At 37.8% G+C, this 14,013-nt stretch overlaps 1 protein-coding gene across 1 annotated transcript in view; it reads left to right on the forward strand.

Annotated features, from left to right (window-relative positions):
• The first annotated feature begins 2,643 nt into the window (after positions 1–2,643).
• The window catches only part of LOC139711513 (uncharacterized), a 106,757-nt gene continuing 95,387 nt past the window's right edge, over positions 2,644–14,013 (forward strand). Inside the window, exons 1-2 of the mRNA XM_071623389.1 lie at positions 2,644–2,913; positions 8,599–8,687. The gene's annotated coding sequence lies outside the window, so the exon portion shown is untranslated. The remainder of the gene's footprint in view (positions 2,914–8,598; positions 8,688–14,013) is intronic.

Here is a 14,013-nt window from a genome sequence, read left to right on the forward strand (position 1 = left end):
GAGCGATGGGAATTTCAGTGGTGGCGGTGGTATGTACGGCTGGTAGTCGCTGAGGTACATGTACTTGTAGATTTGATATACTTGTTAAGCCCTTTTTACACTTGTGTTTCTTAACCCCGTACTATTGTTAGTCCCGTACCAATTTTTTTCAGCTTTTTACACTCGCCAATAAATCCCGTACCAAGCCCTTGTCTTGGGCTAAGGAGAAAACTGACCTTTTTACACTCGTATTTCTTAGCCCCGTATTTTCCAAACCACATGAATATTCATGATTACGCTGTGCACTGTACACGTACACGAACCCACCAGCAGCACTTGATTACATGTATCTCGTTTCTGATTGGTCAGCGGGGGTCGGACTTCGTCTCCGTCGCTTAGCCCCGGATCATTTTTTCGTTCTGTTTACACTCACTTGCTTGGCACCGAAATTGCGGTGCTTACCCTGCTATTTTGCAGGGCCAGATAGTACGGGACTATCGGTGGGGCTAGCCCACTTTGGCAAAAACAAGTGTAAACAGAAAGTGGGCTAAGGAAAGTCCGGTACCAACGGTGGGGCTAAGCCCCCCCCCCCCCCCCCCCCCTTAGCCCCACCGTTGGTACGGGACTAAGCAAAAATTTGCAAGTGTAAAAAGCCCTATAGTGTAAACAGAAAGTGGGCTAAGGAAAGTTCGGTACCAACGGTGGGGCTAAGCCCCCCCCCCCCCCCCCATAGCCCCACCGTTGGTACGGGACTAAGCAAAAATTTGCTAGTGTAAAAAGCCCTTTAGTGTATGGTAGTGGCGGATTCAGAGGGGAGCGCACCGGGCGCGCGCCCTCCCTTTAATTTTGTAAAGGCTCCTCCCCTTTACGGAATTCCTGGATCAGCCCCTATATTGTGATCTGCTCTCAAGTAACATTTAATAATAATAATAATAATAATAATAATAATAATAATAATAATAATAATAATAATAATGATAATAATGATAATAATAATAAAAATAATGATAAGAAGAAGAAGAAGAAGAAGAAGAAGAAGAAGAAGGAGAAGAAGAAGAAGAAGAAGAAGAAGAAGAAGAAGAAGAAGAAGAAGAATAGTGGCTACTTTTTGGTGAAGGAATTTTGAAAAGACCTACCGGTGGATATGAAAATTAAGAGAATCAACCGTGTACCACGAGTAACTGACTTGAGATGTATAATAGTAATCTATACTAGTAGGCCTATTGATTGCCAGGGCCAAGTTCCTTGATGCAACACTAATCTTCTTGGTGCAAAGGTTCATATAGAGAGCATTGAAATCGCACACATAATATCACCCATACATTATAGGAAACTTCCGGATGATTTTAAGACTTTTACATTAATTTGAACAACTATGAATTAGTTATATCGAGTACAGAGATTCAGAATTTATAGTGATTGGGTTCAGGAATAAGAATATTTTCAAAATTTACAACAAATTGAGTATATGAATATAAGAACGACCCAAGTCCATGGAAGACCATTTCGAGTAAACTAAAAAAACTTCATATCTTTTTTATTTGTCCAATAATATTCTATTAAACTGTGATGGGTAGGCAACATTGTATACAAATTAGAACATATATCATTATGACAATTGACATTTACATTAATTGTGGAGAGGCCATTTTGTGTGGTGGACTTAGGTCGTTCTTTGATTCATATGGACTTGGGTCGTTCTTTGATTCATTTCTGCTATAGAGATGACAGAAGGATGAGAGAGGGCACTATCATATGAATGTAAGAATGACCCAAGTCCTTCATTCTTACATTAATATAAGCTTTAACTCATTTATTTCAGGCACTTTCTGGGGTAATTAGGATTTATCATTTATACACAAGATGAGTCTATATGCATAAGCTACAATTTCCCATGTCAAACTGAATTTGGCCAAAAATTGGACTTGGGTCGTTCTTATATTCAGGTCTTCAATTGCAATGAACAAGGATGATGACATAATAGCCTCATCATAAGAATGCATGATTTGGGGCTCAAGGAAGCAGAACAAAAGAAGATGGCATGCATACATTCTACACAGGTGAACTTGTTAAGCAAGTGGTATTGTAATGGAATTACAGTCACACTGCTACATTTCTGAAATATGTGAGGCTCCTATGTCACCAACACTGTTCAGTGTAATTTGTTTAAGGTTTTTCAGAGTATTGTTTCTCTGCTCAAGGACCACAATATATTCCACCAATCTATAGGCCCTACATGGATCTGTCGATTTATGTACTACATGATGTGAAATTATGAAACTCGTCTCGAATGCCCATTTAAGGGCTCACACCTGTAAATAAAATGGAATGTCCCAGACCCCTTCACAAATTCGTACCAAAGATACCAAAATAAATGAAGAACAAAATTAATCAAAAATCGTTCATGCAGTTTGGCATAAAACTGAATAGCTGCAGATATTGGGTATGAATTCCTCTACAAACTGTATTTTGGTTTGAAGATGAAAACTGTTCTCATGGAATTTGAAGGGACTATATTTCATTGGGTGCGTGTACAGAAAATAGGTGACTTTTTGAGTGAAAAGAACTCGTAGTCTGGCTTTGCGGACCCTTGGACAGAGTTTTAGCCGAAGAACCTGCCTTGGAAATTTGATGGATGACAGGGTAAAACTCACTTTAATATCCAGGTTAGTGAAGATCAAACACCTCATTTCTTCCAGCTATTTTACAGAATTTTGAAATTTGAATTTTAACACACGTCTCTATGGGGAATTATTTACCTGTGTGAGCCATTACAACTCACCGTATGACACCCTAGAATCCCGACCGCTACGGCCGATGTGTGAACAGGCTAAAAAGTGAGAGAAACATATATCCTAGCAAGCGCGTAGATCCAGTTTTCGGAAGGAGCAAGTTTGACGAAACTTTTCACGAGGAGCCAAGATATCACAGTTTGTAAGTTACTTCAATGTATGTTTCGCCAGGGGTATAATAAAACTGCAGATTTGCCTTTCGGGAGACATTAATTGTTGAGGATTTAGCGTTGATGAGTGATTTTGAGCGGAGTTCTTTATCTTTCAGTTTCACGCGGGTACTCCTGTGTGTGCTTTACAGTGTATTTACGGTACCGGTACCTTTGCAAAGTTTTGTTATGGTTCGTGCAGGGAGGTGCGATATACACTGTAGACCTTCTTCAATCGATCGTACACGCCGAACTTCCCGGCTGCATGATTCTCATGGGAACGGCTTGCTTCTCGTAAATTCACGAGACCTATCTAGACTACCTGTTAGTGTTGTTCAGCATGAATGTACACGATGTAGCCAAGTCCAACTGCACTGCTTTGTGACAGGTGTGAGTGTGTCGAACTGAGCGAAGCTGAAGTGATTTTAGACACTGCAGGGTGCCATGTTTCACAAAGATTTTAAGTCAAACTTAAAATTTAAGATTGACTAAAAATTATGGTATGCTGTGTCAGTGTGTGTGCTTCAATGTTGCTCAACTTTCTAATAAAAATGAAGGTTATGCAGACCTTTTTCATGTAGTTATTGACAATACAAGATAAAATAAATATTATTCTGTAAACATGTCATTACTGATAATCAGAATGGTATGCTCTGTACTACTTTGTATTTCATGAGTGGTTTCTTGATAAGTATCTCATTAAAAGTTAAAAGCCCAATCTCCACCTCAACCAATATTATCCCTATAAGAAACCTACAGTTGTATGTGGATGAAAATAACATAGAAAACAATTACAGTGTGTATGCTGTTAGCCCAAACAATGGCATTTTGGCAGTTTTTACATGGTATTGAAATTAGATTCAGTTTTTTTTTTTGTATCCACAGCACTTATTTTTTTTTTTTCATTTTTTGATGCTGAATTAACAATTTTGCTTTGCTTTGTGTGCATCCTCAATTTTTGCACCAAAAATCAACTCATAGAGGTGTATCCAAAACAGATACAGTGAAATAGAATATCAAAACTGAAATTCTATGACACAAACATGCAAACACACACACACAAACACATTCAAGCACTCATTAAAAGCTTATAAATATTTATATAAATGTGATAAAATAGACACTGCCCCACATACCAACGTATGGGATTGTACACAATGTTTCAAAGAATGTCCAGTGATATTATTTTTCAAGAAAGTTAAGATATGAACGCATTGATTTATGCACATTGACTTTGCATAAAATGGCAATGGTGAAAGGTCGAATGTCATAATAAGAGATGCCCAATGACATGGATTGTACAATGTTATTTCCAGCCATACCTTCTACGTAATAAATGTCTAAATGTAAATTGTAAATGTTGTTTGGTATGATGATGAGGTATAAATAGTTAATTTTTGTTTGTGCAAAGATGATTAAAGTGCCATCATTGTGGGCAGATGAAGATACAATTCTCGATATCCCCAATACTAGTTGTACCTAGGTGCCGTGTGTAGAGCAGCATTGTAGATGCATTATGGGATAGCTCATGGGACAAACTTGCCCCGGTTTTGACTGCATACATGATATGCACTAAGGCCATGTTCCGTCTTTATCCAGGGGTATTTTCGTTGAAGATTTCTTCGCTCTCCATCATGTGACCAGCACATTGAAGCATTGTAATAGCGAACCATCACTCTGATGACTGCATATCAGTTAAATTTTGAAATTTTAATCTCCTTTTTAGCTGAATTCTAAGCGAAGAAAAAAGCTGCAAACCCACCCCCCCCCAAAAAAAGACAAAAATTGCATTGAATTGCATGGGAACTAAGATGCGCGTGAGACAACCGGAAGCGACAATGGTACTGAGGAATCCCACAAGTGCATCTGTGACATTTTTTTTTTTAGCGTGCGCAGAAATTTTCTGTGCATTGGCAATACTGAGAATAAACTTGATCATAAATCCAAAGAAAGGGCTGGACTTATTTGAGAATAAATCAATTTAATTATTACAGTCTTACGATCTCAAGTCTCATATTGATTGGTCAGAGAAAGTGCAGCCATCTCATTTGACTGCCCGTTGCAGTCAAATTGCAGTTGAAACAAATATTCTTTTGCTTACCGGTTTATCCATTTCTGCACCAATACTCTGTAGTACTGTACACGTACTGTATCTTTAACACTTTTCATTATAACTCCATTGTTCCAGCACCCATCTTTTTGACAGTGTTAAAGGACAAGTTCACCTTCATAGACATGTGGGTTGAGTGAATGCAGTACAATATTAGTAGAACAGATCAGTGAGAGTTTGAGCAAAATCGGACAATCTGTTAAAAAGTTACGAATTTTTAAAGTTTCTGCTCAGTCACGGCTGGATGAAAAGACTACTATAGCTTGTGATGTCACATGAGTACAACGATATAAAGAAAGAATAAAGAAAATTCAACATATTTCCATTTTTCTCGCATAACAAAAGAACACTTGACTTCTCTCTTTCAGAAGGCAGGGAGAATAATATTACCCTTAACATACGTCAGTAGCAAGTCGAAGAAATGTGCACTTTATTCAAAAAGTAAAGTTTTGTAAATTTTTCTTTTTATTTTCCTTGTATACTGTAGTTGTACGCATGTGACATCATACATTGTAGTAGTCTTCTCTTCCAGCAGTGACTGCACAGATACTTTAAATATTCGTAATTTTTGAACAGATAGTCCAATTTTCCTCAAATTTTCACTGATGTTTTCTGTTAATATTGCTGCATTCTCTCAATCCTTATGTATATGAAGGTGGACTTGTCCTTTAAAGTTTTGCTTTTGACAATATTAAAACTTTGTTAGTACCAAAAGTTTGATGTTTGGTATTAAATGCAAACAGAGACTGTATAGAGGTCATGCCATTATTTTATGCAAATTATTATTAATTTTTTGTGCATGACACCTTGGCCTGTATTATGTTGTCATGCAATCTCTACATTATTGTATCCAAAGGATTTATAAGCATTGACATGTGCTGACAGTATGCGAGCCAAATGGAGGATGTGTTTCCAATGAAGGTTGAAAAACACCCGCCCACTCCGTAACACAATATATTCGAGTGTTTTTAGATATAACAAGGTGACTGACAGCACAACAGCTAGGGCATGAAATTATGCTGTTCCCACACTTCCTGCAGGCCCAATCTCAAGGTTGATTATTTCTACAGGCAAAATAGGACATGGTGTATACTGTGGCCTGGCTTCATGTTTCTCCAGAGGTTTCCTGGTGGCTGGAATTTCATCTGAAAGCACTGTGTGTTGGAGAGTTGTCGGTTTCTTGGGGGAAAGAACTTGATTTGTAACCATGGAGCTGCTGAGTTCATGTGTCTGTAGAATTCTGTGAATTGTGTGACCGGTTTGGTTTTGCGTAACATCCTACTAGTTATCAGCATCCACCATCTCATTGGGAAATGTTGTTTCATAGTGTCTTCCCATGAGATTTAGAGCAACCATCAGAGAGGCTCCAACTCTTCCCTTTCCTGCTTCTAGTGACCATTTTCTCAAAATCTCCCACGCTCCACTTCAGTTGATGTGTATTTTCTCTCACGAGTGTAAATATAGCTTTCTTAATATACTGAACTTTAGTATTGTCATATCACATACTACGGAATGTTCAAAACTACAAGGCTCCAGAGAGCATCTACAGCTGTATAGAATCCTAGGACCCTGGACATACAGACATCACGCTTTGTTCTCCTGATGTGCGCTGTGTGCACAATATCACTGTGCGTATGTTTGTGTGGTCGGTCTCCAGTTTGCCAAGGGGTCCAGGTGCGAGAATCTCCTGTTTGAAAGATATAAGAGATGCTTTGGGTTGGAGCCTCTGCTGTCATATAATGTGTGGAAGGTGGGGTGAGGTGGGGGGGGGGGGGGGGGACAATGTGACTCGACCAGTTAGTTATCAAGTTATGTAAAAGTGAAGGGACTTCCCAAATTAGTTGGAAGACCAATAGAAACATGGTCATTCTGTTGACAGGCATTATTGACATTTGAATTATTTACCAGCATGGTCATTTGTGCTAGAACCCCCTACAACAGGCAAGTGGCTAGCATAGTAGCAATGCACTTTACTTGCCCGATAGTAAAGTTTGAGTAGCCTTTGACAAGTGTACAAGAGGATGTGTGCCATCCTGAATTCTGTACCACATACAAAATTTGTACTTGTAGTTTAAACAAAATGTACAATTTGTGAGTGTATTTCAAAATGGTGTGTGTCTGTAGAACAAGCGGTGACAGAAACTTGCTGTGTTGGACAGAAAAATCTTTGTCCTGTATGTACAGTTCTTTATCCAGCCCATTGTTCAGATCCATTTAGAATCACAAGCCATTTGTAAACTCCGAATAGACATTTAATAGGCTCATTGAGTTTGAATATTCAAAAGCTCGCTTGACTTTTCTCTTCAAAGTTCTGAACCCAGACTTAGTCATTTGCTGTTACACAAGTCACATGACTGAACTACATTTGTTTATACTATCTGCAAATAAGATGCCGGTAACTAATTGGTTGTTGAGTTACAGGTACATGTAGTCGCTGCTGCAGTTGAAAACAAAATGAATGAATAAACAAGAGTGAAAAAGAGTGAAAAATAAGCTTTTGTTGTGAAAATCTATGGGGCAATATTTCAAGTGATACACTGTATGTTATATTGCACTGCGAGGCATGACTTTCAAGATACACTGTACATACGGTATGTGGTTGATGTACAGTGTACTCATTCATGTACAGGAGACAACTCCTTTAAAGGACAAGTTCACCTTCATAAACATAAGGTTTGAGAGAATGTAGCAATATTAGTAGAACACATCATTAAAAGTTTGAGGAAAATCAGACAATCCGTTCAAAAGTTATGAATTTTTGAAGTTTTTGTGCAGTAACCGCTGGATGAGAAGACTACTGCAGTGTATGAATAACTTAGATGTCACATGCGTACAACAATATAAGGAAAATATAAAGAGAATTTCACAAAATTCAATCTTTTGAAAAAAGTACACATTCCCCTGACTCGTTACCGACAAATGTTATGGGTAATATTATTCCCCCTGCCTTTAGAAAGAGGCAAGTTAAGTGCTCTTTTATTATGCGAAAAAAGTGAAAATATGTTGAATTTTCTTTTACATTTTCTTTATACTGTTGTACGCATATGACTCACAAGCTGTAGTAGTCTCCTCATCCAGCGGTTCAAACACAAAAATTTAAAAAATTCATAACTTTTGCATCGATTGTCCAATTTTCCTCAAACTTTCACTGATGTGTTCTACTAATATTGTTGCACTCTCTCAATCCTTATGTTTATGAAGGTGAACTTGTCCTTTAATGTTTATGTTAGTTGTTCTGAGAAGGAAAAAGGAACTTAATTATTCCATTTGATTTTGCTTTCTTTACAAGAAAGGACATTTTAGGAAGATTCTGTTCATGTGTTTGGACAGGTGGTCTCAAGCACTGAATAGAGTTAATACAGTAACTTTCAGTGTCAGTGTGGTAATTGCTTCTTTGTGAAGATATAATGTATATAATATATGAAGCATAAATGAGTGAATACCAAACTTTCTGCAAGTGCAATATCGAATCAGTGTATTACACCTACCACCTCATGTTTCTGTTGCCAGAAACAACGTATTATGTGCATTTATCGTGTAAAACTATGTCTTTTGTTTCTTTATACAGAAAACTGTTTTCTAATGCCAGCAACACCTACATGTCAGAGGCTTTTCTCGTAGGATCTTTCAGTTCAATCTACAAATAGGTCGTACATGGTAAGTATATTTTGTTTTCTATACTGCAGTTTCATATTCATACACTACAATACATGTATTTTCCCAACCTCTACCTACATGTTGTACTTCTAACCTAGCCCGACTAGATGCTGTGCGAATCACAGCATCGGGCAATCAGCGCCCACATCAACAGCGCTACACCCCCAACACTACAAAACTGATGAAAATTTATACTTTCTACCACAAAGTCTGAAATTTTGAATGGCTGAGATGACCAAAAACAAAGTAAACCAAAGTGGTCCTAGTAAAAGGTGGGACCCACCTTTTATTAGGACCACTTTGTAATTGGATACATATCTCAGCCATTTCAAATCGATTTTCATCAAATAAGTTTTGAACTGCTCGTAGAATTGTATGAGGCTATTTGATATTTCATCTATTGAAGTAGTTTCCAATTATCTCACACACAAAAAAAAAATTAAAACCTGCATCCCCATCTCAACCAGAACTATACCAACGCTTAAAGGGACTGTACAGTACTGGATGAAGTAGGTGTTCATGTTTTGAACATTCCTAAGTAAGATAATGACAAGCCTCTTATGAAATATGAAAGAGCATGTAATTTTAAGAAGGATTCAACGTTTATTTGATGAAAATTGGTTTTCAAATGGCTGAGATATCCCAGAAAGTGTTAATAATAAAAGGCGACATGCCACAACTTTATTAGGATCTCTTTGTTTCACCTTGTTTTTGGATATCTCAGCCATTTCAAAACCGATTTTTCATCGAATAAACTTTTGATACCCCTTAGAATTGCATGCTCTTTGACATCTCATGGAGTGGTTTCTGAATATCTCGCAAAACGTTAAAAGCTAAATCTTCACCTTGACCAGAACTGTACACACCCTTTAATATAGAAGACTCCTGAAGCATCATGGACATAGTTTTTTTGTCTCTCTCAAGGTTTACACTATTGGAATACACAGGAATGTAGACTTGCTTCCAAATTTACACTGTGGATAACGTTTTCCTTTGAAATCGTATTACACACTAGAATGTGTGTGTAGACCCCAAGGTCCTGCTTGCTAAAGAGATTATGTGGGGAGGAAAAATGTGGATTTATTTGTGGAGCAGAGGGGAAAAAAACAAATAAAAGAGAAAGAAATCAAAACAGGTGTCTACAAATGTACATGGGAAACTAGAATAGGTTGTGAGGAATGACTGACTGTATAAAAAGGAGAACCAGGTCAAAGTATTGAAAGTAATGCTGTAGCTTTTGACACACCCTGTCAAAGTCCAGACTGTTCAAGTGGGGAAAACTCATTGCTTCCATTCGGTCATGTTGATACTTTGAAGAACAATCAGCATTCGATATTCAAACCAGGCTAGTTCATAGGGACTCAAAATACCAGTACTTGTGCAATGTACATATGTACATGTATGGGCTTTGTGTTAATGTCCAAATGTGGATTTGGGTGGATTGACTTATTATTATTTTTTTTTTTTTTCGGTGCATTTGTGTGATTGATAGTGTTTTAAAAATTGATAGTTTGTGTATTCTGTGTTCATTATTGTTATTATTTATTTTTTGTAAAGTATGAGCGTGGATTGAGACCAAAACTTTGACAGAAATTCAAACCAAATGCATTTTTTTTTTTTAGTTTCCAAGGTTATTCACATTGCCTGAAATAGTTTGTCAGTATCCTACAGTATGCATGAACTACATTTGTACGAATGTATGTTCTGTTTGTTTTTTCGCGACAACAAACACCATTATAAATGTGTTAAAAAAAGCATACAACACGCTGTCCCCCTTTCTCATCTACAATTTCTAATTATTCATAGAGCAGAACTACAGGTCATAATTCATGGCTTGTCGCATTCTCCTGAGTTGGTAGTGAGTTCTTCATACAAATTTTTCTGTGATTGCTCAATAAAATGTTCTCAGGCTGAGCCAGAGATGCATGGCATGGTGTATTTTGACATACATTGATTATACAGGTACTGTACTACTGAACAACTGTCACGTTTTTAACATAAACATGTTGCTGGTACTTTCGGCCCGCCACATCCTGGAGTTCGATGAGGGCACACGAATCGTCAAGCTGGCAGACTTAGGATGTGTCATGTTTCAGGTTGCGGTTTCCTCTCAGGGGGGTCATAAATAAAGTTTGCGTGGAAAAATGAAAGAAAGAGTTAGAAAAGGACAATAGTTTACATACTGTAATAGCAAAGCCCTTAACGACTTGTAGGCATTTTGTTAATTTCTGTCTGGAAGGTCCAAATTTCTCAAGAGACTGTGAGCCAGAGTTCTTCTGAGCCAACTTTCGTGAAGAGAAAGCTTTAGCTGTATACCATTAGCAAATGTACCACAACTTGCACCATTCACCACCATGTAGTAATGTACACTAGATGCTACAGGCCCATTGACAACAAGAATTGGTTTTTGGATTAATTATAGCTCTATACTCGCACTGATTTCTTTTACCTCTGGCAACACATCCCTAAAAACTTAACCTGGCTACAAAGGATGGATTTGAAGAATGCATTTAGCTATTAGTTAATAATTTTTTTTTCTATTAAAACAAGATTATAATGTGGTATTTGAAAGGAAAAAAAAGAGTTAAAATACATGTATATATATATACCGGTATATTTTTATAATTAAATTCATTAATTTATTCATTCATATTGATTCATTCACAACATTGCAATGTATGTTTGATGAAAGAAACAAAAAGAGAAGAAATGGTTGGAGATGTACAGTTACACTGTATGTACATGTCCAATTGTGCCTTTGTTTGTTGCTACCCCCTGCAAATTTTGATGTGTGATAGTATATTCATGTTTGTTTGTTGTTGTTGTTTTTTTTTGGGGGGGGGGGAAATCAGTCACACAATTTGTACAAGACAAAGACAAGACTCAAAACTAATGGAAAAATATCAGTTTATAATCAGAAATTTACCTTTGTTATTTTGTTAATATATGTGGAAAATGAAGCCTATAAACTATACATAAATTTAATTTAATTTTCAGAGGTCGTAAGATCCATCCAAGTCAGTGCGAGGAATCGTGCCCTTCGCGTATTGTGTATTTACAATGTACATGTACTGTATACGCCATATACATGTATTTTGCGAATAGTCTAAATTTTCTTGAATCGGGAATTCCCGACAACTTCGCGAGTAGTTAAATTCGCGATCATGGAGTCCTGTACTGAACGGAGAAGTGTACACGCATACAATATTTTCGCGTGTCTTTAATTTTGGGAATAGCACCTGACTCACGAAATTCGCGAAAGTAAAAACTTTGCGAAATATTCGGCATACACGTACAGTACTATGAGTTACAATTTGTACGCATACAATTGGAGACTGCCAAGCCAAGTGTACACTTGCACACTATGTACACATTATGATGCGGAAAAACTCCAAACATTTGTCAAGTGCAGTAACATCACAATTTCTCCTTTCCTTTGTGATTGAAAAGGTCAAACATTAGCAGTTGTAACTTTGTGATTTCTGTTAAGTGAGAACGGGCATTGTTGTTCTAAGGCCGCGTTCATGCGAATTTCGTAGCCAGAATCACAAACATGAATCATGATTCAAAACGGCGTTTCAAATCACGGTCTCAGCGGAAGAGCGTTCATGCGGGCTTTCGCAACGCTGATTCTGGCTCTGCTCATTCTTTGCCATTGCGCAGCATACTGCGCAGTTTGACCTTGTCTCTGCAACTCGAGCCAGACCACCTTATGCCAACTGATCAGTCAATTTATTATAGGCCTTTACGTTTATATTTCGGTGAATACTTTCCAACAAAAAAGCTGTGGCATTCAGGCTCTGCCCACAGATCAAAAAATCTTAATTCTTCGTCTCTCCAATTGTTTCCCTTGGTAGATACAGCGCTGCAGCCATTACTATTATCAACTCAATCAGAGAGTAATTACATGTATTATTATATTAAACAGCTGGATACTAGCATAGAATCGGTGTATGGCGTTGATGTAAACCAACAAATGCAAGTATGGTACCGAAACACACGATTCATAAGACGTACACAAGCGTGTGAACAGAACAAGAAGCTGACGTGTGGGATAATTCATGAGACACGCATGCGCACAGTGCACAATGACGTCATAGAATCATGATTGAAATCACGGTTGCGTTCATGCGGCTTCTGCGATCGTGATTCTGGCAGAATCATGATTCAAAACGCCCTTTTTTCCGCGTTTCAGATCGGCGTTTTGAAACGCGTTTAAATGGAAAAATCGCATGAACGCAACGCAAGTAAACACGTTTAGCGACTAAACGTGTTTAGAAATGCAATTCTAGTTTCGCATGAACGCAGTCTATCTTGACAAAGCACTTCGGCCCTGATTTGTGCGGTATGTGTGGCACCATGCATACTTGAGTTGGGATCGTGTTGGGAGTTGTGGCACTTGAGTAAACTTTGGGTATTACATAGACAAACACAATGATTTCGGGTGCACTCTCTGGTATATTTACTTTTGGCTGTTTTCCTGTTTAGGCTTCTGCTCCATTCATGGGGTAATACTTTGCTTGCTTCCCTGATCAGGCTACTCTTGCCCTAATCTCTTTGTACAGTGCATATTGAGTCTATGATATGTCTGCATTAACTGCTGGACATTTTGTACTGGTACATATCAATGTTATTGCTCTATGGCATTAACACGTCATGTCCCAGAAACCACCATGCTGAAGTTGTACATCTGTATGTGTAGGTGATGCATCTTTTTTATCACAATATTTACTATCCACAGTTAGTATTGAATAGTGAAGGCAAATTAAAGAGTTATTTTTCTGTTACCTGTACTACAATGTTTACTCTTCATAGCATAGTGCAGGAATAGCATTTCACAAGGAGTAGTAAAGAATTCTCTTTCCATTGTTTCCTTTGTTCTTCATATATGTACATTGTAATTGTGTGTTTCAGGGTGCGTTTATAAGATTTTGCGGGCCTAGAATCACTGTTTTGAAACACTGTTTTGAAACACTGTTTCAAATCACACTTTCGTCAGGAGAGCGTTTATAAGATTTTTTCTCCGAGCGTGTTGGGGCTCTCGCTCAGACTGTGCCATTGCGCAACTCACTCTGCGCACTTTTTCTTCGGCAAAAGGTCAAACAGGGTGCGTGCAAGGCATTGTGATGTCACATAAGCAGTGTTTGCAATCGCGGTTGCGTTTATAAGATTTTTGAAACACTGATTCTACAGAAACACTGTTTGTAAACGCACTATTTTGTGCGTTTACAAACAGTGTTTCAAAACACTGTTTCAAATCACGGCGAGCGTTTATAAGAATTTTTTTCGAGCTAGAAACACTGTTTGGCCATAAACAGTGTTTCAA

The sequence above is a fragment of the Diadema antillarum genome, unplaced genomic scaffold, assembly GCF_040938485.1.
Source record: "Diadema antillarum isolate AM-2024a unplaced genomic scaffold, OU_Dant_1.0 seq00001664_RagTag, whole genome shotgun sequence".
Lineage (NCBI taxonomy): Eukaryota > Metazoa > Echinodermata > Echinoidea > Diadematoida > Diadematidae > Diadema > Diadema antillarum.